General features: G+C 43.5%; 1 protein-coding gene across 3 annotated transcripts in view; it reads left to right on the top strand.

The window, feature by feature from the left end:
- Window positions 1–23,202, top strand: part of MTUS2 (microtubule associated scaffold protein 2) — a 399,745-nt gene that overhangs the window by 80,528 nt on the left and 296,015 nt on the right. The window lies entirely within an intron of this gene.

Here is a 23,202-nt window from a genome sequence, read left to right as displayed (position 1 = left end):
AGTTGCTAGATTTTTTTTTTTCCCCTGAGTTAAAGGTCAGAAAAGTGCGGTTTGAGAGGCTGACTTTGCCTGTGTAGTGTTTACCTGCTGTTGTGCGATTCTGACTCCAGTCTGCTCGAGTGTGAAGGCTATGCCCCCTATTTTGACCCCCGCTTCCCCACGCCGTCCGCTGCCCCCCTGTTATGTCCACGTGCCTGCCTTCTGCCGGGCGGTGACCAGTTTGTGTGACGTTTCCCGCAGTGTGGCTCACATTATGGAGAATGCATCCCACAAATACTTAAAGTTGCCTTTAAAAATAAAATATAAATACAAACGAAAGGTGGATTTTTAAGTATTTAAAGAAGGCTTTTGTGTAGCACAGTGTTTAAGAAAAGCCTGTACCTTGTTAGCATTACCCTACACCAGTCAGAGCCAGCCGCATAGGAATGTGGTGGCCCACTTAGGCTATCTTTAATTGCTCACTATAAATAGCCTAATGATGCTGCCATAAAAAGACTCTGATATGACTGAGGGGCTCAACGTGACCCATATATATGATGTTTTTCTAGGTGTCTGTGTCCGGGACAATGGATACTCTGGCATGAGATGGTTTTCAATGCTGAAAGGTGGGCTTAATTTCCAAGCCAATCATTTCTTACCCCTCCTCCCTCCAGATCCCAGGGTCTCCAGCTTTGCTGTCTGCCTGCATCTGTGCTGAGGTCGTAGTTGACTGTTAGTCTCACATCCCAGCCACAGTTCCACCACCCACTTGGCCTGGCACTGACAGACAAGTGCCTACTGCAGCCCAGTCTGATGCTTAAGAGGACCAGCTCCGGCATGGGTGGTGTGTTCCTCTTCTGCCCAGGGACGCCATGGGAATCTGGATGCCTTGCTGGACTCTGGGCATTCATGAGTTCTCTTGATTCCAGCATGAGCCCGTCTCTGCTACAGTTCCCACCACGTTTGCCACCTCCACTCCCAGCCCCCTTGGGGTTCTCGCCCTCCACAGGTTGGAGGCAGAGACGTTCCAAGTTCAACTAACTGGGATATGATGAGGAACCTGTGAACCAAAAGGATGCTACATGCTAAGTCGCTCAGTCATGTCCGACTCTTTGTGAGCCCACCAGGCTCCTCTGTCCATGAGATTCTCCAGGCAAGAATGCTGGTGTAGGTTGCCATGCTCTCCTCCAGGGGATCTTCCTGACCCAGTGATCAAACCTGCATCTTTCATGTCTTCTGGATTAGCGAGCAGTTCTTTACCACCAGTGCCACCTGAGAAGCCCCTAAAGGATGCTGGAGTATTCCAAAGACCAGTCAATTCTCTCAGAGATATTTTTAAACCATAGTAAACAGGGGAGACTAACCGACTCTCCACTTTATACACAAGTTCACCAGCATCTCTTTGGGCTACTAAAAGGATGCTGGAGTAGCCCAAAGAGATGCTGGTGAATTTGTGTATAAAATAGAGAGTCGGTTAGTCTCCGTCTGTTTACTATGATTTAAAAATATCTCTGAGAGAACTGACTGTCTGGTTTCTCAGCCTGCTCACTGTTAGGAGTAGCAGAATGAAAGGTGTGGGGGATTCTCTGGAGGCGGCCACGCTGACAAAAGTGAGAAGTAGAAAAAGGAGCCGGGGACCACAGGAACTTCCAGAATTGGGTCACCAGGACCCATTTAATGGAATGGGAGAGTGCTTATCACATAGTCAGCTGGAAACGAGTCTTGTGGAATAAATAAATGTATAACTGTGGATGTTTTATTATTGAGCCTTGTCATAAGGTTACTCTAATTGTAGTGGCTTATGTTTCAGAAGGATAAGAAAGTGCATTTTTCACTTTAAAGCTATTTCTGGGACTTCCCTGGCAGTCCAGTAACCATTTCTAAGACTTCTTGTGCAGGGGGTTGGAGGAGCCTGCTAGGCAACAGTCCATGGGATCGCAAAGAGTCAGACACGACTGAGTGACTTCACTTTCTTTTTCTTTCCAGTAACCACTTCTAAGACTTCTCATGCAGGGGGTGTAGGTTCAATCCCTGGTCAGAGAGCTGAGATCCCACATGCCTCTTGGCCAAAAAAACCAAAACATAGAAAACAACAGAAGCAATGTTGTAAATCGTTGTTGGTTGGTTTTATTTATTTGACAGTACTCATCCTAACAGGTGGGAGATAGTGAAGGACAGAGGAGCCTGGCGTGCTCAGTCCACGGGGTTGAGAAGAGTTGGACACAACTGAGCAACCGAACAGCAGCAACAGGAGTGAGGTGGTATCTCATTGCGGCTCTGACTTGCCTTTGGTCAGTGGTCAGTGATGTGGAGCACCATCTTATGTACCTCTTGGCCTTTTGCATGCCTGCCTTGGGGACATGTTGCTCAAACCTGCCTGGCTTGTCTTGGTCACTGCTGCAGCCACGATACCTGAGCAGTTGCTGGCATCTGGGAGGTACTCAAAAGAGTTTTTTAATTATTATAAAGGACACTGACTGCAGGTATGTCTACAGAGTGACAACCGATACTGGAGATAAACAGTTCTGTTTCCACTCTTCTCTGTGTGCTTTGGGGGCCTCAAGTGACAGGATCAGTGTCCCAGTGAGTCTGAGCTTTTGTCAAGTGCAGGAAGGCTCTGTATTTTCAACACCTGGCTTTGGGGTGGAGGAGGGCTTCCCTGGTGGCCCAGTGGTAAAGAACTCACCTGCCAATGCATGAGACAGAGGTTTGATCCCTGGGTCGGGAAGATCCCCTGGAGGAGATGGCAACCCACTCCAGTCTTCTTGCCTGGAGAATCCCATGAACAGAGGAGCCTGGCGGGCTGCAGTCCGAGGGGGTCACAAGAGTCGGCCATGGCTTAGCGATTAAGCAACAACAACTTTTGAGTTGCAAGAACCCAAATGCCCAACTCAGTACCTGTAGTAACAGCTGGCCTTTCTGGTTGGTACGTTTCTGAACAGAGTCGCTGCATCCCTGAGCTCCTCTCTGGCAGGTCTCAGGCTGTGCATGTGTATCTGATGGTCCCATATGTTCCGTCGGTTTTCGTGTGGCTCCCGTTTTAGAAACACGCGGTTTGTATGTGCTTGCTCCCTTAGTGGGTGAGCAGCCCCGAGACTGCAGTCACCCTGTGGCACATGTGTCACCTTCCATCTTAGTGACAAAGTGGGAAGAGGCTCTTGTTATCACTCTTGTTGCTGTGATGAGGTTCCGATGGGTGGTTGTGATTTATTATCTGCACCCTTCTACTCCTGCCATTAATGTTACACTTCCTTAGAGTTTGTAGAGTTCTTTCAACATATCATGTCTAATTGGGAGCCTCTAGAGGGAAGCAGGAGTGATGGCAGGGGTCCCATTCAGTACATGGGGAGACCGCAGCGTAGCCATTAAATCGCCGTCCAGGTTCTGTTGTTTGTAAGCGGTGGGCCTAGATCTTGAGTCTCTGTGTTTTATTTTTTATGTGTTTATTTGTTGGCTGCAGTGTGTGACTTGCAGAATCTTAGTTCCCCAGCCAGGGATTAAACCTGTGCCCTCTGCACTGGAAGGGTGGAGTCCTAACCTCTAGACTGCCAGGGGAGTCCCTGTGTTGGTGTTTTAAAGTATGCTTTCCAGTACGTTTTCCACCCCTGTCCACCTGTTATAGGTGTGCAGTGATTCCTATCAGGGGCACGTATTGGGTTGTAACATTGTTTCTGAGAGAGGGTACTCGGGTGCCTCTTGGCTTTGAATGTCTGCAGTTCGGACCTGTGTGTCTCTGTGATTGCCTCGAGAGAGACAGAACCCATAGGATGTGTGTATTATATACAAAGAGAAAGGTGTATTTTAAGGGTTTGGCTCATGGGACCAAGGGGGCTGATGGATCTGAAATCTGCAGGGTGAGCAGACAAGTGGGAGACCCAGGAGAGGGTTGATGTTGAAGCTTGTCTGAAGGGTAGCTGGAGGTAGAATTCTGTCTTCCTCGAAGAATCCTGGTCTTTTCTCTTAAGGCCTTCAAATGATCGGGTGAGCCCCATGGCCACTCTCGTTTCCCTTTTCCAAGCCAGCCACGTCCCCCTGCCCCTCAGATGTTGTGGTCTGTGCAAAACTTTCATCATCACTGGAAAAAGGAGCCCAGCATATGTATGTATATGTTCCAGGAATCATGAGTCTGTATATATGAAGAGAACACTTTATTTTAAAGCAAGCATGTGGCCATGGTTTCTGTCTGTTATAAACATCATACAAAAACCATCTACAAACACAAAGACATTGGAGATATGGAAAGAACAATACCTCACTCTGATATATATTTTAATAAGATTTATTTTAAAAATTATCTACATAATGGCTTATTGTTTACACAGTGTTATAAAGGGAGTAAGTAGAAATGATCCCTGATGCCACTTTTTAACAATACTGGTGCTGAGATTACAATGTAATATCTTCAAATCTCTTCAAGTTTCTTTTTCTGCATCAGATCAGATCAGGTCAGTCACTCAGTCATGTCCGACTCCTTGCGACCCCATGAATCGCAGCATGCCAGGCTTCCCTGTCCATCACCAACTCCCGGAGTTCACTCAGACTTACGTCCATCGAGTCAGTGATGCCATCCAGCCACCTCATTGTCTGTCGTCCCCTTCTCCTCCTGCCCCAAATCCCTCCCAGCACCAGAGTCTTTTCCAATGAGTCAACTCTTCACATGAGGTGGCCAAAGTACTGGAGTTTCAGCTTTAGCATCATTCCTTCCAAAGAAATCCCAGGGCTGATCTCCTTCAGAATGGACTGGTTGGATCTCCTTGCAGTCCAAGGGACTCTCAAGAGTCTTCTCCAACACCACAGTTCAAAAGCATCAATTCTTCGGCGCTCAGCCTTCTTCACAGTCCAACTCTCACATCCATACATGACCACAGGAAAAACCATAGCCTTGACTAGATGAACCTTTGTTGGCAAAGTAATATCTCTGCTTTTGAATATGCTATCTAGGTTGGTCATAACTTTCCTTCCAAGGAGTAAGTGTCTTTTAATTTCATGGCTGCAATCACCATCTGCAGTGATTTTGGAGCCCAGAAAAGTAAAGTCTGACACTGTTTCCACTGTTTCCCCATCTATTTCCCATGAAGTGGTGGGACCGGATGCCATGATCTTCGTTTTCTGAATGTTGAGCTTTAAGCCAACTTGTTCACTCTCCTCTTTCACTTTCATCAACAGGCTTTTTAGTTCCTCTTCACTTTCTGCCATAAGGGTGATGTCATCTGCATATCTGAGGTTACTGATATTTCTCCTGGCAATCTTGATTCCAGCTTGTGTTTCTTCCAGTCCAGCGTTTCTCATGATGTACTCTACATGTAAGTTAAATAAACAGGGTGACAATATACAGCCTTGATGAACTCCTTTTCCTATTTGGAACCAGTCTGTTGTTCCATGTCCAGTTCTAACTGTTCTTCCTGACCTGCATACACATTTCTCAAGAGGCAGGTCAGGTGGTCTGGTATTCCCATCTCTTGAAGAATTTTCCACAGTTTATAGCAATTCTTATGTTTATAGTTAACATTGCATCTCAAATATCTTTCTCCACACAAAAAATAGTATGAAAAAATTAATTTTTAATGTTTGTATATTTTTCATTATTTGTGTGAACCAACATCTATTTGATACCAGGAGACTGGGGCAAAGTACAGATAGAGACCTCATATTCTATGCTTATGCATTTAAAACTTATAATTGAGGCAACAACCTGTTAAATAAAATATATTCTATTCCCCTATTTTAACAGACATGCTATTGCAATGGCAAATTAAAAATGTACAATATTATGATTTTTATATGAGCGAAAGCAAGGAAGATACCAAATTTCACTGAATTATTTTGTACTATTATTATTACATGTAGAATAATGGCCCAGGGATATAATTAAATCATGATTTAATAAAGAAATAAAGTTCAGGGATTTCATCTTACTAGTTCAGAACTCAGACTTAATGTGGGTACCATCCTTGTTCCTTTTTAGTGCTTTAATCAGTAATTGTATCTTCATTAAATAAAGAATTTGTAATGTTCTGTTCATGAATTTTATGTGGGTCATGCTCTCCAGAAGCTTGTTCACTTTCAGTTTCAACATTTAAAAAATTTAAGCAGATTGCTTCTTTGAAGATTTTAAATTTGTTAACTTTTTCCTTTCTGAGTTCTACTTTCATAATTTCTATTTCTAAAACAATTTCCACTTATTTCAGTCATCTAAAGGATTAAAAAGTATAATGTAATTGTATTTAATGTATGCAGTTTGTAAATATATTATCAAAATGTCAATTAAAAATCAGTAATTTTAATCAAAATAAAATTATTCTTTTCTAAATTATTCATAAAATTAAAAAGCACAAGCACCAAAAGCAAGAATAAAAAGTAGGACCACATCAAACTAAAAAGCTTCTGCACAGCAAGAGAAGCAGTAAACAAAATGAAAAGGCAAAAAAAAAGAAAGCCAACCTACTGAAACATTTACAAACTGTGTATCTAATAAGGACTTTTGTGTGTGCTCAGTGGTGTCTGACTCTTTCTGACTGTGTGCACTGTGGCTGCCAGGCTCCTCTGTCCATGGATTTCCCAGGCAAGAATACTGGAGTGGGTTACCATTCCCTTCTCCAGAGGATCTTCCCCGCCCAGGGATTGAACCGCTGTCTCCTGTGTCTCCTGCATTGCAGATGGATTCTTTACCACTGAGCTATCAGGGAAGCCCAGTAAAGAGTTAATATATATAATATATAGAGGAACTCAGACAATCCAACAGCAAAAAAACAAAAGACAATCTAATTAAAAATGGACAGAGGACTTAGACACTTTTCTAAAGAAGATATCCAGATGGCCCACAGGTACGTGAAAAAAACGCTCAAGATCACTAATGCTCAGGGAAATGCAGATCCAAACCACAATAAGCTATCGCCTCATGATTCCCTGATAGCTCAGCTGGTAAAGCATCTGCCTGAAATGCAGGAGACCCTGCTTTGATTCCTGGTTCTGGAAGATCCGTTGGAGAAGAGATAGGCTACCCACTCCAGTCTTCTTGGGTTTCCCTGGTGGCTCAGTTGGTAGAGAATCTGCCTGTGATGTGGGTTCGATTCCTGGGTAGGGAAGATCTCCTGGAGAAGGGAAAGGTTACCTACTGCAGTATTCTGGCCTGGAGAACTCAGTGGACTATCTAATCCATGGGGTCGCAGAGTCAGACACGACTAAGTGACTTTCACTTCACTTTTCACTGTCAGAAAGACAAGAAAAAAGAGTAAGTGCTGAAGAAGTTGGGCAGAGGAGGAAACCCTTGCGCACCATTGGTGGGAGTGTACATTGGTACGGCCACTGTGGAAAACAGTATGGAGGTTCCTCAAAAGATTAAAAGTAGAAGCAGCTCCACTTCGGGGTGTATGTCTAAAGGAAATGTCTGCGGCGGGGAAGCTGAGAGTGAGATGGTGGTTGCCGGGGAGCAGGGGAGAATGGGGAAGTGTTGGTCAAAGAGTACAAACTTCCAGTTAGAAGATGAGTCAGCTCTGGGGGTCTAGGGTGTGGCATGGTGATTATATCATCCCTGGTGGCCCAGTCAGTAAGGAATCCACTCAGGATACCCCGGTTCGGTCCCTGGGTCAGGAGGATCCCCTGTAGAAGGGAACAGCAACCCACTCCAGTATTCTTGCCTGGAGAATCCCATGGACAGAGGAGCCTGGCGGGCTGCTGTCCATGGGATCACGAGTTGGACATGACTCAGAGACTAACCCATGACATGGTGATCATATGCCAACTGTGTCTTAAAAAGCTGAGGGGAAAAGAGAAAAAAAGCACTGGAGTGTGTCAGACAAAACAAAAACTGGACTGGAATGTGCAGATTACAGGCTGTGCTATCAAATTTATAAATAAAATTATTTTCCATGAAAGCAGCAGAGTAGTCACTAGAGAAAATGGACATCCTGGAAAGCCTAACACTGTTGGGTTGACCATAAAAGTTTGTTCAGGTTTTCTAATTAATGCCATCTTTTGGAAAAACTTGAATGACATTTTTTGCGCCATCAACATAAGGCCCTTGGCAGCAAAAGGTTGCCCACCTCTGCTCTAGAACTGTGAATGAGAACATGAAGGGAGTCAAGGTAAAGAGGCTGGACAACTTACTGAGAAATCAGGTCTATTATTTGAGAAATGATCACACTCGTGTACGGTAGACGGAGAATTTGAACAGTCATTCCTCTGACCTTGGCGCTCTGGCCCCCTGATGCAGCTCCCACCCAGAGTAACAGCACAGGCCACAAACCCTGGGCTTCAGTTTCAGAGCTGTGGGGCAGGAGCCCTGGGGCTTGGATGGTGCCAGTGGCCAGCAGAGATGCTTTGGGTTGTAGGTCCCACAGTGCCCCAGCGGAGGGCAGGATCCAGGGAGACAGAGGACTCGCTTGGCATCTGTGTGGACTTGTGATTTTCGAGCACAGCTGATGCTTATGGGCATAAGAATAGTGCTTTGATTTAGTCTGCTAAATCACCTGTGTTTTATTCCGGACTTTGTTTACTGATCATGTTGTTATTTTCTCTACCCCTGACACCCACCCACCCACACACACAGAAAAATAAAGCCAGAAAGGAGATTGGTGTTGGACTTTGGATGTTTAAAATGCTAGGGAAGGCGTCACCATTTCATTCATTTGAAAACATTTAAAAAATACTTGGATTAAGAGTATTTTTTAAAATTAATTTATATTAATTGGAGGCTAATTACTTTACAATATTGTGGTGGTTTTTGCCATACGTTGACATGAATCAGCCATGGGTGTACGTGTATCCTCCTGTCCCGAACCCCCCTCCCTGTCCCATCCCTCTGGGTTGTCCCAGTGCAACAGCTTTGAAAAAAATAGTAAGAGCACGAGAGTGACTTATCGGCACTGCTTTTTCTTTAATGTTTGTGAATTGAGGTTGGACACATGGTCCAAGGCTGCTGAAACACAGCAAAATGAGCTGTTTCTTAAGAACAAATCCTGTGGTTTTGGTCTGGAACGCCACGCATTGTTTGTCTCTGGTGGATTAGAGGCTTATTAGCAAGCATACAGAGGAATTCACAGGTTTTCATTTTAAGAAACAAATTGAGTGTCCTTTCTCTGAAGCCAAGAAAGACATTGTAATAAAAAATTTGAATTAATAGTTGAGAGAACCATGAAACCCATTAGGATTGTAGCAAAAAGGGCTATAGAAAAATTGAACGGATTGCAGTGTGCCACAATAACAATCTTGGGTGTTTATTTGCATTATATTACAATATATACTGTAATTGCAGAAATTACATTTATTGCTTTTACTTCTAATAACAACTCCACCTTATGTTTTAGCAATGCCTTTGTTTTACACAGAACTTCCCACGTGTTTCAAATCATTTAGTTCTCATTTAAACATGCGAGAAAATAGAGACAGAAACTGAGGCCCCAAACAGTGAAGGAAACTCCCCGGGGTCTGAAAGCTTCTGTGACACCAAAGTGGGACACGGATTCAGGTGTTCTTATCCCTTGGACCGCAAGGAGATCAAACCAGTCAATCGTAAAGGAAATCAACCCTAAATATTCACCGGAAGGATTGATGCTGACGGTGAAGCTCCAGTACTTGGCCACCTGATGTGAAGAGCTGACTCATTGGAAAAGACCCTGATGCTGGGAAAGATTGGAAGGTGAAAGGAGAAGGGGGCAACAGAAGATGAGATTGGTTGGGTGGCATCACCGACTCAACAGACGTGAGTTTGAGCAAACTCCAGGAGATGGTAAAGGACAGGGAAGCCTGGCGTGCTGCAGTCTGTAGGGTCACGAAGAGCCTGACACGACTGAGCGACTGAATGACAGCGTCCCATTTGTCATGTTCTTTCTGTGATACCGACGCTTCCCTTGTCAGTTAAGCTCCAGGTGAAGTCCATGAGCTGCACCAAACAGCTATACGGCACCAACCGTGGTGACAGTGCTGCCAGATGTTAATAGCCAAGTGTGAAGTCCCAACTACGAGTTGTGACTTTAATGAGAACTTAACGAGTTTCACAAGATACATACAGGGTTGAGCTGGAGGGTGTTAAAACTGTTCGTACAGACTGACTATTGCAGACAAAGAAATGTTTGCTTAAATCAGACCGCTTTTGAAAAATCTCAGTATCTTAGATCTGCACGAAAAAGACTGTCTATGGACAGCAGAGTGGGGTGCGTAGGAAGTTGGGGGACACCAGCCCTTAGATCACAGCCGGTATGGAGAGAGTATAGAGAGAGCTGTCATAGCTCAAGTCAGTAAAGAGTCTGCCTGCAGTGCAGGAGACCCGGGTTCAATCCCTGGGTCGGGAAGATCCCCTGGAGAAGGAAACGGCAACCCACTCCAGTGTTCTTGCCTGGAGAATCCCATGGACAGAGGAGCCTGGCAGGCTACAGTCCATTTGGCTTCTCTGATGAAGTGACCCTCCTGCTCTTTCAGGATCCTCTGCCACAGAAGTAGTCAGCATCATTAATCCAGGAAATAATTGGTCTCTGTGAAGTCCTTCTACATTATTTTAGCAGGTGGCCTTGCGAGGAATCAGCTAAATTCATGCCTATTCAGCACCCGGCAGCATTTCAACCACCAGAGCTTCCGAATAAGCAGGATGCATTTAGGAGTAGAATATTTCGATGTTTAAAAAACCCAAATGATCTTCATTTTTTAAAGGGGTCAATTGTTAGAAATTCTAGAAGCACAGCCACGTAGGTTAGTCTTACCTTCTGGTCCACGGTGTAGTCAAGACCTCCCGTTGACACTCTCATGTTGAGCGCTGCAGACATTAGAGCATCGCCTTTGTATCCCTTGAGGTTCGCCTCCTGTCTTATGGGAGAAGTGTGTACCTTGAAAAGGTAATTCTTTAAAAATTATTTCAAAATTTTGTGAATTTTTTCAAACATATATAAATACATAAAATAATTCATCTTATATGCACATCCACACTTGAGATGTTGATTTTTTTTTTTGTATTTGCTGAAATTTTTTTTTAAAGAAATAAGATGTTTCAGATACAGCCATAGTCTCACACCCCTACCTTAATTGATTCCCTGTGCTCTTCTCCCCAAGAAAACTTCTGTGCAGAAGTTGGTGTGAATTCTTTCCTTGCATGGTGTTATGTCTTTACTGTGTGTGTGTGTGTGTGAGCATGTGTGAGCTTCCCCAACGGCTCAGCAGTAAAGAATCCACCTGCAACACAGGAGAGGAAGGTTTGATCCCTGGGTTGGGAAGATCCCCTGGAGGAGGAAATGGCAACCCACTCCAGTATTCTTGCCTTGGAAATCCCATGGACAGAGGAGCCTGGCGGGCTACAGTCCGTGGGGTTGCAAAGAGTCAGACAGGGTTGAGTGACCATGTAGTCAGTATGTGTGTGTATCCAAATAAATATACACCTTATTTTTAGTGTTTAAAGTCTACATACACTCTGCGTATGCAGTTTGCTTTTTTTAGATAAAGAGGTAGCACTAATTGCAAGCTTTTCAAAATGAAGACCTGGTTTTAATTTATTCAGTTTTCACTGTTCTGTGATATGAACGTGAAGTTTTATTCTTCCTATCTGCTTTGATGGACACTGAGATTATTTAAACATTTTTCAATTTTAGCAAAAGTAATGCCACAAGATTTCTGATGGATAAGTCCACGGACACATGGCAGATGTATCCTCTAACACCCAGAGTTATCTTCTTCTAGTGTTTCTCAAACTGTTACACATTTCTGTCTCATGAAAGTGATTTAATGGATTGCTATCCCCATTAAAAATTAATAATGATTATGCTGTTACATATGATATGAGTAATATCAAAATGCACTGTGTTATGTGGGTAGGTTTTGTGAGGCTTTTCTTTTAGTTAGATGAGTATGTATTGATATGTGGATGCACTGGGTCTGATGTCAGATGCCTTTCTTACTGAGGGTCATAGTAAAGCGAGGTCAGGGGTCACCACTCAGGGCATGTGCTGTGGGCCCCACTGCTGGGTCCCAGGCCGTGTGTGTCTTCAGCTTTGTTGATTGCTGCTGCACCGCTCTTGGAAGTGGCTATATCATATTTGCAGTGTTTCTTCCTGTTTAGCCACATGTTAGCCCTGGGATTTTGTGACGAGGGTTTCTAATTATAAATTTAGTTTGCTTTTCCTGATTATTAGTGAGACTGATCATGACTCATTTCTAAGTGTTGAAAACAAGTGAGGAGAAGGTTTGTATTTTTAATTTTAGTACAGTGCTGTGTAGTCACAAGAAAAATAACCAAGGCAAGTGCCAAGTAGAGGCTTGGTTCCTTACCAGGTGGATAGGAAAGAAGGAAAATGAGAAATAGCTAATATTCTCATATCTAATTTTAAGGACTTTAGCCTTAGAAAGGGACTGGAATTATGGTGTTCTCTGCTGTCCAGAATGTGATGGGAATGGTACTGCTGAGTATAAACAATGGTTACAGTGGGCGGAGGGTGAAAAGAGTTGCTTTCTTCGTTTAGTCGCTCAGTTGTGTCCAGCTCTTTGCAACCCCATGGACTGTGGCATACCAGGCTTCCCTGCCCATCGCCAACTCCCAGAGCTTGCTGAAACTCATGTCCATTGATTCAGTGATGCCATCCAACCATCTCATCCTCTGTTGTCCTGTTCTCCTTCTGCCTTCAATCTTAAACAGCATCAGGGTCTTTTCCAGTTAGTCAGTTCTTCACATCAGGTGGCCAAAGTATTGGAGCTTCAGCTTCAGCATCAGTCCTTCCAATGAATATTCAGGGTTGATTTCCTTTAAGATTGATGATAATGTTTTATTATATATTAAGTGTATTTGCACATTCAGCAGGATTCAAACAGTTCTCCCCTCCTAGTTTTCTTGGGTCCAGATGACCTCTTAGTCTGTCTTTCATTCTCTACCTCTGATGCACGTGTGGGTGCAGAGAACTCACAGGGCTCATGAGTGGAGCCTGACAGGGGGTGTCCAGGCTGAGTGATGGATGGACAGGGACGTGTCCTGCAGAGGGCGAAGCTCATCTTATGGGACAAATGTGACCCCTATTTCGGATTTTTTTGTTTTGTGGGAATGCTTGTCCCAACGTTGCTAGATATTTTCAAGTGTTTTCTAAGAGAAGTTAGAAATATTTTTAAAAATTAGTTTAATTTTGTGAAAATCTCTTGATTTTGTTTTTAAAATACTGACTCACATTTGGAAAAAACAAAACCATTTTGGCCAAACAAACCCTATCTGAATTTAGTCTCCAGGCCACTGACCTGCATTGATTTTCTGTGTTAGGAGAGGTGAATTATGAAATGGCTTAAGTTTTAAAAAATCATGAACACTTAAGGTTGATTACCTATGACCTACTTTGTCGTTTCGCCCGTCTCCTCCTAGGTGTGTGAGTGGGCGTTGAAGGAGCTGTGAAATATGGAATTACATCCCTTCATGTTTTCCTTACTACCTCGCGCAGTGCTTGTATAGTTGTTATTTAGTTGCTAAGCCACATCCGGCTCTTTTGAGACCCCGTGGACTGTAGCCTGCCAGGCTCCTCTGTCCATAGAATTTTCCAGGCAAGAGTACTGGAGTGGGTTGCCATTTCCTTCTCTAGGGGATCTTCCCGACACAGGGATCAAACCCATGTCTCCTGCATTGGCAGGAGACTAATGTTTATCAAATGAGTGAAGACATGAACGATGAAAACGCACAGTTCCTGGGTTCTTTACAATTGACCAGCTTAAAAAGTGTGGCTTCTCTTTGTCAGATTTGGGTTATTTCCCTAGGAGTCACAGTAAAAGGAAATTTCTACCACACATGACTCTCCCCGTGTCACAACCCGACAGTTTTACTGTTCACCAAAATGCCACATAGTTAATTCATGATTCATAAAGAAAGCTCAGCACATTAATAGGTTAGATCGTCGGTAGAATGAATAATAAATGGCAGAGCTATGTATACAAAGAAAATATGCACCGCTCTTGGAAAAGCACGGAATGGGGGTCGGCCCATCTGGAGCCTATGCCTCTGCAGGGAAATGACAGGACAGAGCGATAATCCTTCAGTCATAAGTGAAGAAAACGAAGTTCTATATGGGGCGTGTGATCCAGCCCAGGAAGCTGCAGTGCTGGGGGAATTCTGGGGCAATTAACAGCTTCCACACTTAACTCCCGACTGGATTGGCAGCAGGACCTTATTGAGATTGTCCGTGTTGAGTGGGTTGGAATTTTAGCCACAGCCCTTTCCAGCCTTGGTGGCCAGCGTCATCAAGGTATGACATTTATTTAAGTGTCTGTATTGTGACATCTGACTCAGAGCTGTTTGTGGTTCTCCTTCCTCTCTGTTCCCCGGGTCCCCACGTGAAGACCCGGCCCTCTTCCTGGACAGTTTCAGGCCGCTCCCCCTTTGGCTGGCTCCCCTCCTGGCCTGGACTGCAGAGGTGCACGGGGTGGTCAGGGGGACCCTGTGGTTCTTCCAGTCTCTGGGCTCCCATTCAGCACTCCACAGAGGGTCTTCAGGCTCGTTTCTCAGTGCAGGTTTCTGGTCCCTGGGTCAGCCTCATGCCAACCCTTCTAGCCTTGCCTTCTCATGGTAGGAAAGCTCTTTTGAAGACCGTGGTCATAGCTGCAGTTCTGCAGTCATAGCTGATCAACCAGCTGGAAGGTCTTTCCTCATCCTTATTCACTTTCTTTTTTTCAAATTAATTTTTATTGGAGTATAGTTGATGTACAACGTTGTGTCAGTTTCTGCTATGCAGCAAAGTGCCTCAGTTACACATATATCCACTCTTGTTTAGAGTCTTTTCCCATATAGGTCATTGCAGAGTATTGTGAAGAGTTCCCTGTGCTGTCCAGTAGGTCCTTATTAGTTATCTGTTTTATATACAGTAGTATGTATATCTTCGGAGAAGGCAATGGCAACCCACTCCAGTACTCTTGCCTGGAAAATCCCATGGACGGAGGAGCCTGGTAGGCTTCAGTCCATGGAGTCACGAAGAGTTGGACACGACTGAGCGACTTCACTTTCACTTTTCACTTTCATGCATTGGAGAAGGAAATGGCAACCCACTCCAGTGTTCTTGCCTGGAGAATCCCGGGGACAATGGAGCCTGGTGGGCTGCCGTCTCTGGGGTCGCACAGAGTCAGACACGACTGAAGCGACTTAGCAGCAGCATGTATATCTTAGTCCTAGTTTTCCAGTTTATTCCTCCTCCCTCTCATCCCCATAGCCATAAGTTTGTTTTCTATTTCTGTGACTCCATTTCTGTTTGGTGAATACATTCATTTGTAACATTTTTTTTAAGAGTCCACCTATAGGTGATATATGATATTTTTCTGTCAGACTTACTTCACTCAGTATGACAAGCTCTAGGTCAATCCATGTTGCTGCCAAGACATTATTTTGTTCTTTTTATATGGTTCCATCATTTGTTGCTGTACTGTTTTCAGTAACCAGGACATGAAAGTAACCTAAATGTCTGTCAACAAATGAATGGATAAAGATGTGGTACATACGTGCAATGGAATGTTAATTACTCAGCCTTATTCTCCTTTTTGACACCATAATAGCGTCTCTTGAGTGCTTTCCATATGCCAGGTGGTGTTTTAAGTACTTGGTGTATATTATCCCATTTAATCTTTACCACAACCATGCGGGGAACATACTTTAATTTCCATCATGGGAAAGCTGAGGCACAGTAACATCTTGATCACCTGCCCTAGTTTTAAATTTTTTTTCTTGATGTATAGTTGATTTATGGGCTTCCTTGGTGGCTCAGATAGTAAACAATCTGCCTGCAATGTGGGAGACCTGGGTTCCATCCCTGGGTTGGGAAGATCCCCTGGAGGAGGGCATGGCAACCCTCTCCAGTATTCTTGCCTGGAGAATCCCACAAAGGAGGCCGGCAGGCTACAGTCCATGGGGTCACAAAGAGTCGGACATGACTGAGTGACTATGCACAGCACTTAGTTGATTTATAGTGTTGTGTTAACTTTTGTTGTCTCTTTGCCACTTTGGAACTCAGCTTCTGTCCTGTTTCCATACTGGTTCATTGCAATCAACATGTATGTGCCTGCTGTATTTCATTTACAGAGGTGCAGGATTCCTTCCCTCCTGAGTTCACAGCAGAGGTGGGGAGAGTTCTGCAGTGACTGCATCTGAGTTGTACAAGGGAAGGTTGAGGTAGGTACAGGCAGCTGTGGAAACTCATTGTCCATCCTGAGGGTCAGAGACGTCATCCTGGGGAAAGGGGTGGGAGAGCTGCCTGGAAGGCTGATGAGAAAAGATGGGGGGATGTTCCAGGATGAGGGCACAGCATGGACAAAGGCAGAGGGGTACAGAGCAGCCTGATGTTGTGTGTGGAGTGCAGACAGTGTGATGTTACTAAGTGGACGTGCCTGCACTAGGTGAGCTTTGGAGGAGGCTTGTATAAGGTGCTAGTGAGCTTGGCCCCCACTGAGTACATAGTGGCAGCTGGTGAAGAATTTTAAACTTGGGATAGATACGAAATTGTAGTTCAGTAGATTTTGGTGCATCTTGGAGGATGCACAGTGGGTTATTCAGTCACTCAGTTGTGTCCCACTCTTTGCAACACCTTGGACTGCAGCACACCAGGCTCCCCTGTTTTTCACTATCTCCTGGAGTTTGTTTAAATTTGTGTCCATTGAGTCATTGAGGCCATCCAACCATCTCATCTTTTGTTGCCCCCTTCTCTTCCTGCCCTCAATCTTTCCCAGCATCTGGGTCTTTTTCAGTGTGCTGGCTTTTCACATCATATGGCCAAAGTATTGGAGCTTCAGTTTCAGCATCAGTCCTTCCAGTGAATATTCAGGGTGGATACTCTTTAGGATTGACAGTGAGGGGAGGGTTCAAATCAAGGGGGATCCATTACATGGATATTGTGGCAGATCCAGGGGAGGGGTGATGAATACAGAATGGAGTCAGTGGGATGATACTAGAGAAGGTGGACATGAGAAACATTCAGAAGTCAAAATCGGCAGAGCACTTTAATAATGGCAGAAGATTGGCAATAATCTGAATGACTCCTGGTGAAGGATGATTAAATTAGTTGACATGGATACAATGGCATATGAGCAGCTGTTTCAGAGAAAATAGGCAGCTTTGTGTGGACTGGCAGACACCAGCTTCCAAGATAGTGGAAGTGTGTGGGAGGAGAGAGCTATAAAAACCGCTTGCATATGTGCTAACCCTGATGTAAAGGAAGAATGTGCATAGACCCACTCTGGAAGGAAGGTATTGCCTCTTCCCGGACAGTTATGTAGTTGGGAGAGGGGCTGGAGTTGGGATGTTGGTTTCATCAACACCAAGTTATCCTTTGACCTTTTGAACGTCCTGCTGTGGCTGTAGGTTACTTGTGCTTTCCAGTCTTTTGCTTATGAATTGGGTCTGAGTGAGGAAGTCGTCTGGGATGTCAAGTTTCTGAATACAGAAAGTTATCATTTTTGCCTCTTTACTGTTTTCAGTTTTAAAATACTAATTTACAGGGAATTTTCTGTTGGTTCAGTGGTTAGGACTCTGTGATTCCACTGCGGAGGGGCGCGGGTGTGGGTTCGGTTACCAGTTCAGGAACCGAGATCTTGTAGGGCACTCGACGCGGCCAAACAAAAATTAAAGAAGATGAAAATACTGAGTTACAAAACTAACCTCTCTCAGCATCGCATTTCGACGTGGGTTATAATCCATTTTCTATCTGTTTCCCAGACCACCACAGCCCCCTGCAAGATGTTCAGTGCCCAGCAATGGTCAAGAAGATAGAAAAATGATTTCTAAATCACAATTGAACAAAGTATGGTGACACTGCTCCATGAAATAGAACTTCTCTGCCAAGTTAAAAAACTGCCATCTCGACTTCATCTCTCTTGTCACATGTGCACTTTCTTTTCTTTTTTGCGCTTTCTTTTCTTTAAGCATTTTTCTTGCACTTGACGTTCATTAGAGTATGCTAAGAGTGCTTAGTGAAATAGGCAAGTGTCTGCTGGCGAAAACTTCTCCCCAAGTTTAAAGATCTCACACCAGAAAGACTTTCATAGCTTCGTAAAAGAGTTTAGACAAGGATGAACTAGACTGAGCCTTGGTTCCTCACAGTTTTGCTTTGTGAATAGCATAGAGCAGCCAGGGAAGCCAACTCAGGGGTGCAAACTTTATTGGTTTAAGAAATACAAGTAGAGCTTAAATAACACTGTTTGCAAGAACGGGAAAGGCAGCATTGTTTATATATATATTTTTCCTCATTAGAAAGTAGAAATCGTGTACTGGGCTTGTGTAAATTCTTAATGGCATTCCTGTCCATTTGGGATTGTGTTGTTTTCCTATTGGAACTTGACTGAGAGAGTGCTTGCTCCTCTCTGTTGGAAATGACTGTGATATGAAGGTTGCGAGTACAGCCTGTTTCAAAAGAGTCTGCAGAGTTACAGGAACTTGTGTCCTGTGGCGTTTAATTACTGGTGATCACGTCCTTCTGTTTTAAGACTGCAGCACATCCTTGGTCCCCGTGGCCCAGTGGGCTCTGTGCCTGGTCTTCCAGCCTCCCCTCTCTCCTGACTGGCCACGTGGACCCTGCACCATCTGCCCAAGTCATTGTCAGGGACATTAGTGACTTTTATTGGCTTTAAAATGAATCCAATTATCAAGAAACATTTTTTCCCCTCAAAGAATTGAACATGGCATCCAGAAGAGAATTAGGGAGGCATACTTTTTCTTTTGTGGTGACAGGTTCCAATTTAAAAGCACATCACCAGAAGGAACTTCCTCGTTCTTAGACAAACTACATGATGAATTTCAAAAAGGAATTGCTTTCTAGGTTATTTGAGGGCTTTGGGTTATATTCAAGGCTTGGAAGGTACATTGATTGACTTGCAGTTATTGGAATTAAGTTGATTATGATGATGAGTCCATGTCGTCAAATTTAGTAGTTCTTTTCCCAGGAGATATTTTACACTCTGGTTTTTGAAATTCATTTAATTATTAAAAATTTAAAAAAATTATCTAATTATTTTTTAACCAGTCATACACTAACGCTGTTGAAAAGTTTAAAAGACATTAGAGGGCTTGCTGTCATCCTCATTCTCATCCTGCTCCATAGATAGACAGGTTAGTTAGGATCTTTAGGAGAGTTCTTTCATGCATATACAAGCAAATATACATATATATATTGTCTCCCCACTAGCCCCTTTCTATACAAGGTAGCCCTGAATTCATACAAACTGTCCTTCAGTGATTTCCTCACTTAAGTGTGTGTCCTCGAGCTCTATCCTTATCAGAACATAGAGAGCTTCTCTGCTCCTTCTGCAGCTGCTCACTGATTGTTTGGGGAGGGCTCAGTAGATACACCATCGTTTACGGGACCTGCTTCTGTGGATGGCCACTTGGATGGTTTCTGATGTTTTTTCTTCTGCAAACACTGCTGTGATACTTTACAAAGCTCATGTGCTGGTGTCCCTATTGTAAGATTAAAACCTCAGGAAAGAGATTGTTGGGTCAAAGGTTAATGTATCTGTAGTTTTTTTTCTTTTTTTTCCTTAAATAATTTTTAATGTGGACCATTTTTACAGTCTTTGTTGAATCTGTTACAACACTGCTTCTGTTTTATGTTTTGTTTTTTTTTTTGGCCAGGAGGCACATGGGAGCTTAGCTTCCTGACCAGGAATCGAACCTGTACCCCCTCCACTGGAAGTTCTAACCACTGGGAAACCAGGGAAGCCCCTGTAATTCTGACAGTTGTAATTTGATAGACCATAATGGAGTAGCCATCATGGTCAACAAAAGAGTCCGAAATGCAGTACTTGGATGCAATCTCAAAAACAACAGAATGATCTCTGTTCGTTTCCAAGGCAAACCATTCAACATCACAGTAATCCAAGTCTATGCCCCAACCAGTAACACTGAAGAAGCTGAAGTTGAATGGTTCTATGAAGACCTACAAGACCTTTTAGAACTAACACCCCAAAAAGATGTCCTTTTCATTATAGGGGACTGGAATGCAAAAGTAGGAAGTCAAGAAATCCCTGGAGTACCAGGCAAATTTGGCCTTGGAATACAGAATGAAGCAGGGCAAAGACTAATAGAGTTTTGCCAAGAAAATGCACTGGTCATAGCAAACACCCTCTTCCAACAGCACAAGAGAAGACTCTACACATGGACATCACCAGATGGTCAACACCAAAATCAGATTGATTATATTCTTTGCAGCCAAAGATGGAGAAACTCTATACAGTCAACAAAAATAAGACCAGGAGCTGACTGTGGCTCAGATCATGAACTCCTTATTGCCAAATTCAGACTGAAATTGAAGAAAGTAGGGGAAACCACTAGACCATTCAGGTATGACCTAAATCAAATCCCTTATGATTATACAGTGGAAGTGAGAAATAGATTTAAGGGCCTAGATCTGATAGATAGACTGCCTGATGAACTATGGACGGAGGTTCGTGACATTGTACAGGAGACAGGGATCAAGACCATCCCCATGGAAAAGAAATGCAAAAAAGCAAAATGGCTGTCTGGGTAGGCCTTACAAATAGCTGTGAAAAGAAGAGAAGTGAAAAGCAAAGGATAAAAGGAAAGACATAAGCATCTGAATGCAGAGTTCCAAAGAATAGCAAGAAGAGATAAGAAAGCCTTCCTCAGAGATTAATGCAAAGAAGTAGAGGAAAACAACAGAATGGGAAAGACTAGAGATCTCTTCAAGAAAATTAGAGATACCAAGGGGACATTTCATGCAAAGATGGGCTCGATGAAGGACAGAAATGGGATGGACCTAACAAAAGCAGAAGATATTAAGAAGAGGTGGCAAGAATACACAGAAGAACTGTACAAAAAGATCTTTATGACACAGATAATCACGATGATATGATCACTCATCTAGAGCCAGATATCCTGGAATGTGAAGTCAAGTGGGCCTTAGAAAGCATCACTACGAAAAAAGCTAGTGGAGGTGATGGAATTCCAGTTGAGCTCTTTCAAATCATGAAAGATGATGCTGTGAAAGTGCTGCACTCAATATGCCAGCAAATTTGGAAAACTCAGCAGTGGCCACAGGACTGGAAAAGGTCAGTTTTCATTCCAATCTCAAAGAAAGGCAATGCCAAAGAATGCTCAAACTACCGCACAATTGCACTCCTCTCACACGCTAGTAAAGTAATGCTCAAAATTCTCCAAGCCAGGCTTCAGCAGTACGTGAACCATGAACTTCTGATGTTCAAGCTGGTTTTAGAAAAGGCAGAGGAACCAGAGACCAAATTGCCAACATCTGCTGGATCATGGAAAAAGCAAGAGAATTCCAGAAAAACATCTATTTCTGCTTTATGGACTATGCCAAAGCCTTTGACTGTGTGGATCACAATAAACTGTGGAAAATTCTGAAAGAGATGGGAATACCAGACCACCTGACCTGCCTCTTGAGAAATGTGTATGCAGGTCAGGAAGAACAGTTAGAACTGGACATGGAACAACAGACTGGTTCCAAATAGGAAAAGGAGTTCGTCAAGGCTGTATATTATCACCCTGCTTGTTTAACTTATATGCAGAGTACATCATGAGAAACTCTGGACGGGAAGAAACACAAGCTGGAATCAGGATTGCCGGGAGAAATATCAATAACCTCAGATATGCAGATGACACTGCTCTTATGGCAGAAAGTGAAGAGGAACTAAAAAGCCTGTTGATGAAAGTGAAAGAGGAGAGTGAAAAAGTTGGCTTAAAGCTCAACATTCAGAAAATGAAGATCATGGCATCCGGTCCCATCACTTCATGGGAAATAGATGGGGAAACAGTGGAAACAGTGTCAGACTTTACTCTTTTGGGCTCCAAAATCACTGCAGATGGTGACTGCAGCCATGAAATTAAAAGATGCTTACTCCTTGGAAGGAAACTTATGTCCAACCTAGATAGCATATTCAAAAGCAGAGACATTACTTTGCCAACAAAGGTCCATCTAGTCAAGGCTATGGTTTTTCCTGTGGTCATGTACGGATGTGAGAGTTGGACTGTGAAGAAGGCTGAGTGCCAAAGAATTGATGCTTTTGAACTGTGGTGTTGGAGAAGACTCTTGAGAGTCCCTTGGACTGCAAGGAGATCCAACCAGTCCATTCTGAAGGAGATCAACCCTGGGATTTCTTTGGAGGGAATGATGCTGAAGCTGAAACTCCAGTACTTTGGCCACCTCATGCGAAGAGTTGACTCATTGGAAAAGACTCTGGTGCCGGGAGGGATTGGGGGCAGGAGGAGAAGGGGATGACAGAGGATGAGATGGCTGGATGGCATCACTGACTCGATGGACGTGAGTCTTGAGTGAACTCCGGGAGTTGGTGATGGACAGGGAGGCCTGGTGTGCTGCGATTCATGGGGTCGCAAAGAGTCGGATATGACTGAGCGACTGAACTGAACTGAACTGAAGGTTTTTATTTAAACATTAAAAAAAAAAAATTGGTCTCCAGGAATGTCAGAGAGAAACTCTTTTCCTATGGCAAGCGTGGCCATGGTTTATCATCCAAACCAGGACACTCTTAAGAGCACAAGTGGCTCTAAAAATAGTGGGGCAGCAGGCAGGGGCCAAGGCTTTGCTGGCAGCCTGGACGTATCTTGACTTACTCATAGTCTTGCCAACAGAATGTGCTGTCAAACTTTCACATTATTCTCAGGGGACCTTGAATGGAATTAAAGTTCAAACATAAGCATTTAAAGAGGCCAGACTTTAAAAGTAAATTTACCAATAATGGTGGGTAAGTAAGTACATTCACGACATTGTGAATGTACTAATACTAGCCAACTGTATACTAATGCCGTGAACTGTACGTTTAAATGTGGTTAAAATGGTAAATTTTATGTCACATGGATTTTGCCACAATTAAAAAAATAAAAATTAAAAACAAACTATGCTTACCTGAAACTAGATAGATCAGTCTCAAATTAACCAAAATGAAAGTCTTAAAAACCTACATATTGTATGATTCTGGAAAATGTGAAACTGTAGAACAGAGAATAGATAAGTGGATTCTAGGAGCTGGGTTGTGGGGTGGGTTGAGTGTGAGGAGCAGAGGAAGTCCTGGGGGCTGGAGCTGTTCTACATGTTGGTTGTGGTCGTGACATGTGTGCTCTATGTGTTTGTCAAACTTGCTGAACTATGTGGATGCATGCTACTGTATGCAAGTTATACCTTAATAAAAAGAAAACAAAACAAAACAAATGAAATGAAAAGTAAAGCCACTCAGTTGTTCCCCCGGAGCTCTGGGAACATTGCCCTGCCTGACAACATTCTTGTCTGGGCAAGGGCAGTGTGACCTTGA

The sequence above is a fragment of the Bos taurus genome, chromosome 12 (assembly GCF_002263795.3).
Source record: "Bos taurus isolate L1 Dominette 01449 registration number 42190680 breed Hereford chromosome 12, ARS-UCD2.0, whole genome shotgun sequence".
In the NCBI taxonomy this organism is placed as follows: domain Eukaryota; kingdom Metazoa; phylum Chordata; class Mammalia; order Artiodactyla; family Bovidae; genus Bos; species Bos taurus.
This window is presented reverse-complemented; position numbering and strand designations above follow the sequence as displayed.